The sequence below is a fragment of the Melopsittacus undulatus genome, chromosome 4 (genome assembly GCF_012275295.1).
Source record: "Melopsittacus undulatus isolate bMelUnd1 chromosome 4, bMelUnd1.mat.Z, whole genome shotgun sequence".
In the NCBI taxonomy this organism is placed as follows: Eukaryota; Metazoa; Chordata; class Aves; order Psittaciformes; family Psittaculidae; genus Melopsittacus; species Melopsittacus undulatus.
In genome coordinates this window covers 110,327,272-110,334,920 of record NC_047530.1, presented here as the reverse complement: position 1 = coordinate 110,334,920, position 7,649 = coordinate 110,327,272, and positions in this window count along the sequence as shown.

Genomic DNA, 7,649 nt, shown 5'->3' with positions numbered 1-7,649 from the left:
CTTCAAACGTGAGGAATATTACCTATAAAGGAACATCAAAATTACCCATCCACATACTGTGTTACATATTTAGGAAAGCAAATCAGTGTCATTATCTTTCTTACTTCTGTTCAAGAACCATTTTCCAGTGTACAACAGAAAAGAATCAGTGCCATTTACATGTGCTTGCCTGTGTGGACAACTGGGAGCTGTTTACCAAGAGGTAGTACTCTAACCACACAGAAGAGCAGAAGGAACTCATTCAGGTCAGCTCAGTTATACCACTTTTACAGACAATAGGTATTTGCTACCTTTGCAAAGCCTTTGCAAAAATTCAGAGACAACACGTGGTATATTTTATCCCATAAGCAACTCACAACTCTTTTCTTGTAGCCACTCACCTAAATATTGCACATTCTCTTACCTACATAGACATCCTCAGACCTGATTTTTAAGTAAACAGAAACCAACTGACTGCAACTGTATCCTCCTGAAGCAGGAGATTGTGGCATGACCTCAAAGCTGAAAGGTTTGTTGTGATCTGGTAAGCTGCCGTACATCAGAGATGGCAAGTGCATCTCTGCATGCACATGGTTTAGTGTGAGGTGTCTCTGCCCATGGCAGGGGGGTTGGAACTGGATGATCTTAAGGTCCAACCCTAACTATTCTATGATTCTATAGCAGGAAAGCAGAAGGAACAGTGTTTAACTTGCAAAATCCTCTCCTCAGAAAACAAACCCTACACATCCTACAGCATTTGCACAGCCTGGCACACAGATGCATAGAATGGCTTGTGTTGGAAGGGCACCCTGTGCCACCGCCTCAGCACCCTCACAGGGAAGAGCTTCTACCTTCATGAAGTACAAGCGCCCCTCAAGAAAACACACACCAAGCACACTATGTACTCGAAGGTGGCAGGCTAAACACAAAGAAACTAAATGCAGTTAAGAGCGATTCTCCTGAACTCTTATGCTCGGTTTCACACGATAAAACACCTGCTGGAAAAAAAGTCCCGACAAAACGCACCTCGGGACATACATGACAGCACCCTTAAGGAAAGACTTTACATATACGTTACAAAAACCGGCAGTCTTCAGCTCTCCTTACACAACCCGCCCCGTTCAGTTTCCACGAGCGTCAAACAACGAAAACCACCCCACGGACCCGCAGAACCCGAGCTCACGGGGTTGTAACAAGCCCAAGCTCCACGCAGCTCCCTCCGCAGTCGGGAAGCGGGCAGCCACTGAGGTAAACAAACTCAACACAACACCTCCCTCAGCGCAGCGCAGCGTCCGCCCGGCATGACAACCTCAACCCCACACATACAAACGCACACACAGCCGGGACAGCCCAACCTCGCCACGAAGCGGCTCTCACCCACCGCCCCCAGCGCTTCCTACCTGCGGCAGAGCGGAGCCGGCCCACAAAGGGCCCGGTGTGGAGGCGGAGGAGACGGCGGAGCTGTCCCCCCCCACCCCGAACCCACCACCCTCCCGTTCCTGTCACACTGCGCCTTCCCGCGCACGCCAGCGGACCTCCTCACAGGGCCTTCTCACCTTGCCCGCTGCTGTATCCCTCCGCCGAGACGAACCGGGACACTTCCGACGTGCAGACGGCTGTGGATCCACCACCACTGCCATCAGTGTCACTAGCTGGCAGCCGGCATGGCTCGGGGAGACACACACCGAGCCTGCCGGGAGAGGAGCCCGGAGGCGACCGGACTCTTTCGGCTTGAAGCGGCGGAAGGAGAACAAAAAATAAAGGTGAAAACACGACGGAGACGGAAGCGGTTCAAAAAGGCGCGCGTGGGACCGCGATTGGCTGGGGGCTGTCACGTGATAGCGCGGCGGAGCCAATGGGGAGCGCGGAGGCGGTTTGATTTCAAATGGAGGCGCCGGGCTGAGGTAACGCCGCGGAGCCGTTCCCACCTTAGGGCGGCCCCGGGGCTGCCTCCGCCTTCCCGGCCCTGTCAACAGCGGTCCCGGACCAACGGGGGGACACGGGGATGGTCCCCGTCCTGCCCCACGGGCTCAGGTTGAGCTTGTACCCGGGCGAGCTCCGTCAGCGCCTCTGTGAGGGGAAGCGGTTCACAAATGGGCTCAGCCGCGTCCCAGATGCTCACTTCTTCAGCTACTGGTGTTGATTGAGAAAAGTAGCCACGAAAATAAGGGGTTCTAAAGGAGGTATAAAAAATAAGTGAGCAAGGGGTAGGGCAGGGAGGAGAGAAAGTTGCAATAAAAATTAGACTAAACAATTAAACTTGTGTTTTAGGTCAATCTTAGTCATTTAGTTACCTTCATTAGGTGCAAAAACCGATTCCCGTCTCTCCTCCGTGACAGGAACTGCTAAAGCTCGAATCTGAGCATCTGTAGGACAAATAGCAAGAATCCCGATGAATGCTGTTAGTGCTGATATGTATTTGAAAATAGAAGGGGGGGGGGACGGGGACACCAAACCAAAAACCCCACAAACAAACAATAAAACACCAAAATAGCAAGCAATTGGTAAGTAAACAGAGCTTAGCTGAATCACACCAAGGTAGAAAGAGCTGGTACTGACCAAATGCAGTATCGTTGCCATCCTTACCTTTGATGAAGATTATGTATTTGATACTGCACCATAGGTTTGCATGAACTTAAGAATTTATATCTAATTGATGTGATTAAAATTAATCCATTAAAATTAATTAATTAAATTGTTGTGATTAATTTTAATTAATCAGTTAATTAAACACAGGTATTAAAAATGAGAGGAAGCCCTCATTTGAAAATAGCCAAAGACAAGAAGGTCCCTTTGAGCCCCTTGTAATCCCAGATCAGACACATCTTTCAGGCTGGAAAGGGTCTGGACTATAGCCTTTCCTTTTAAAAATGGTATCTTCTTAAAGTGCTTTTAAAGCTGGTATCTTTTTAAAGGGCTTTTAAAAACCAGTGCAGAAAATTGCAGGTTACACTGAGACAATGGACCTGCCATCATTAATTCTTCCTGTAGCTTGAACTTCTGCACCACTGGTCTGAAATCACCAAACACAGGCCCCAAGCCCCTCATTTAATTCTCCTCTATGAGATGCACGGTATCAAGTTTTAAAACCAAGCTACCTGTTTACTTGCTCATTCTTTTTGGTGTCCAAAAGAGTCACGAAACATTTTGGACTTCTAGAAAAGAGATCGGAAGGGGATGGGTTTGCCTCCATGAAACAGAATTCCTTACATCTTAGAAAGCAGTTCTTCCCTGTGAGGGTGCTGAGGCACAGGGTGCCCAGAGAAGCTGTGTCTGCCCCATCCCTGGCAGTGCTCAAGGCCAGGTTGGACACAGGGGCTTGGAGCAGCTGCTCCAGTGGAAGGGGTCCCTGCCTGTGGCAGGGGTTGGAGCTGGAGGATCTCTAAGGTCCTTTCCAACAACAACTATACCAGGATTCTGTGACTATAGAAAAGTGCTTGGAACTCACAAGAACAGAGATTTGCCAGGCAGCACTTGGAAGTTTGAGAGACTTAATGCTCTTCCCTCCCGTGACAGGCCAGTGCTGTATGGGACAGGGAGCAAGACTGCATCAGTTTGCTTGGACCATTTGAAACTTCATTTTCAGGCCATGGTTCTACAAAAATCTAAGCCAAATTACATTCTGTTTGAGCACTTAAAATGAACACAAACCCAAAGTACTTCCAGAAATTCTGAATAATTTGGGGAAAAAGAGGAAAGCAATTTACTCATACAGATTATATTTAAAATACACCCTGCATAACATACATAAATTTTAACTTCTGATACTTCCCCTTCTATTTCCTTGCTACCAAGCATAAACCGGTATCTAACACTTAAACCTGTTTTTTATCACAGGAAGAACATCCTGAAGGAGCAGCGTGGGTTCCAACTTACACAATATGTTTGATATATGCCATATTATTAAAAACTTAGAAAATCAAGTAATTTCAGTTACTTAATGCCTTCCAAAAGCAAACCTAATTTTTACCATAACTAATTTTGCTCAAGTCCTTCCTTTCTACCCGAACATCACACTTTCACAGTTCCCCTCTCCCACATGGGTGGGGAAACTGAGGGAAGATAAACAGGTTGTTGAGTGATACCTGATTTTTCATGTTTATAATAAAATGTATTATGACATCTGGAATTTGGTGACCTTAATTCCATGTTAAAGTTCTATGCATGCATGGAGGATGGAGATATGAAGGGAATAAAAGGCCTTTTACAAGGTCATCCAGTCTTTTGTGCTGCAGGAGATAAAATCCTGCTATTCAGATCTTTCACAAAGCAGACCTCCTTTTGATATTTCTATTTTATTTCATTATCTAATTTGCCTCCAGTACTATTTTATGTGGTGTGATGACTTAAGGGTACTTCAGATGTGATAGTCAGATGTAAGCAGCTTTTAAATGCTCTTTTTTCCTTTGAACTGAATTACTCTGAAGTTTTATTTCATAAGCTTTGGTGGGGTTTTAATTTAGTTCAGTGTATTAAGTTATGACCTTATTATTATACCTTCAGCTTATCACAATAGTTTTATGCTACTGGCCATAAAACATTCATACAATGGTGGAACGCTCTGGATTGGAAAGGACCTTAAAGCTCATCCAGTTCTAACCCCTGCCACAGGCAGAGACACCTACTAGAGCAAGTTGCTCCAAGCCCCTGTGTCCAGCCTGGCCTTAAACACTGCCAGGGATGGGGCAGCCACAGCTTCTCTGGGCACCCTGTGCCAGCGCCTCAGCACCCTCACAGGGAAGATCAAAGCAAAATCCACACAAAATCTGAATTCAGCCACTGGGTATCATTGCCAGTAAATAGATATTAAAATCAAACCTTCCTGTGGGCCTTTACAAGGGCAGTTATACTGAACTATGTGTCTAAAACTGTTTATACCAGTAAAACTCTTTGAAACCCTAATTTATTAGTCTCTATGAACCCACATCTGATCAAACTGAGGACAGGAAAAAAACCAGTTGTCATGTTGACAAGGGTATTGGTGATTTAAAATAAGTAATTCTTCAGTATTACAATAATTGTATTTTCTGGCATGACAGAGTGGTTTATCAGCACACTTAGCACAGAGAATCCTGTCCCATCCTTAGTGATAAACTTCCCTTCAAACACTCAATACTCACAGGAAAACACAAGTTCTAATAAAGGTTTTCTGTCTCCAAGAGCAGCATATATACAAATATTTGCAAAAATAGATCTATAGGAGGAGGTAAAAACTGACATTTTCTTCAAGGTTTAAAGTTCCTGTTAGGTTCATTTGTATCTGGGAACATTTAGGTGTACAAACTGACAAATACATCTGCATACACGCTGAAGTAAACCTGCCAACTTTCCAAAAGGTGTTGAAAAATAGTTTAAATTAGTTCTTGTATCTCCTTGCTAATTTTTAGATAGTTTCAACTTATTTCAGCAATCAGAAGGTACTCAAGAAGAAATCTCCTTCACTGAGATCCAGCAGTATGGATCTGTGAGGATTTAATGATCACGCTCATCAGTGGAAGACAGTGGCCCAACAATACAAAAAGGCTCCTAATCACTGAAGTGTGTTTTGAGCACAAGAACAACAAGAAAGTGAAGAGAATTAGATAAATTAACATCTTAATTCCTTGCAGGAAGATCCTTATGGGAGGCCATTTGTTCTGTGTTCTGAAGAGGTGTTTGGAAGCACTTGAATGAATGAAGCATATTTCATAGATTTGTGCCACTACTGATTTTTAACTGAAATCCTGAGAAAACACAAGCTCCAGCCAGAGCTTTTACTAGATTAGGGTGTTTGTAAGGTATAAAGGCATTAGGTAAATGAGGCACTAAATTCAAGCAGCAGCTTAAGAATTAGTGAACAGTCACAACTCACATCTTTTGTTCAATGTTAATAAATAATTGGAGTGTGACATACAGAAAAAAACACTGGCACAACTTCTAATGGAAACAGGTGAAGGAGAAAACATTAGCATTTGTGACAAGAACTTCCCTGGCAAAGTCTCAACTTCATGAATAATTCAGTAATTCTCCTACTCTGTGCAAAGTAGCACAGAAAACGTATAAAAGTCATTAGAAGGAAGCTTTTATGAAACTATCCAAATTACAACATAATCCTTTAATACCTAAGATGCACATTCACAGTGAAGTTCAATTGCTTGAGAAACTCTCAGACACATTGAACAAGTTCTGTATTAGGAAAGCAAAGCTTAGACTTCACATACATGCCCTATACAGAACAAACAGCTTTGATCCCGTGTAGTTGATAATGTTTGAATAACCTATTAAATCTGTTTCATGAACAGTTTACAGTGAAAGTGTCTTTTCTAAAAGCGGGCTTGCTAAAAACATACCCATCTCCAGCATCACAAGATAAACTCCATAAAGAATCACAAGGTGAATATGAGATTTCTTTGTTTAAAAGTATGGAAATAATGTGCACATCCTCATCAGGTGAGCCAAGAAAAAAAAACATCATTGGAGAAGTGCACAATGATAAAAACTAGTTCTTCAATGTAATTAAATGGAATCTGTATATGTAAATAAGATTGCAAACGATACTGGGTTCATACATTCTGTATAGTTGTATTATTTCTGTACTTCAGTGAAGGCTTAGGATCTATCTTTGTTACAGTTTGTCATTAAAATGGGACATAGTAGGGAACAGAAGAAATCTGCTGTGAGTAAAATAGTTCTACTTAGTCTTAATTATACTGTCATAATGTCATTAAGAGATCTTAGAGGTAAATATGAAAACTTTATCATCAATACAGCACTTAACTCCATGTAAGCTGCTTTAAGGAGGTGAGGATCAGGAGAACTCAAGTCTTTCTACAACTTTGGTTTTGTTGTTAATAAAGCCACTATGATTGGCAGCACATTAACAAAGATGCTTTTAAGTGTTGATCTTCAACACAGAAAGAGACCAAAGAAGTGTCCTGGGACAGACACAGGAATAAAGTTATTCTTTGTCTCATTGTTTGCAATCCCCATTATTTATCTTGAATAATCTAAACACTCTACACAATTTTACTACCTTGCTAGACAGAACCTTACACTAGAAATTTTGCAGAGGTGTAGTAATCGATAATTATGAGTATAATAGTTATTTAAGTTAACCAATGAATAAATAAGAACAGATTAATACTTGAGAGTCTCTATTTTCTCAAACCTACCTCTCCTCACACACAGTTAACCTCCAGTGGGGTCACAAGCTGCTAAAATTATATGATCCCATCACACAAAATATCAGCTCATCTGGAACACTTAAAGAAAATCAATAGCTTTTACATGTAAAGAAAGATTACTCTTAACTCATTACTATTTAGTGTCACAGAAGAAACAGCAGTATTTTCCTGAATGCTGATTTCCTAAAGGCTCTGTATTCAGTGTGGTGTATCCCTGTATTTAAAACTCCATAGGCAAATTCTTCATTAGTAAACCCTCTATTTTTGATGAAGCAACATCTCTTCAGGATGCACACACCTTTCTATCCTTGGGAAGCAACACTTAAGTTACCCTTAGTAAACATGTTGTACTGTGTTACTCCTAGATTGAAAGCAGTGTGATTACCAAGAGATACACTTAAATGTTAGAACAGGACACAGGAAGGACATACAAATTAAAAGTTCTTCCAAACAAGTTTGGGAAAACTAATCAGAAAATTATCTACATTGCAGAGGTACATCCCCAAT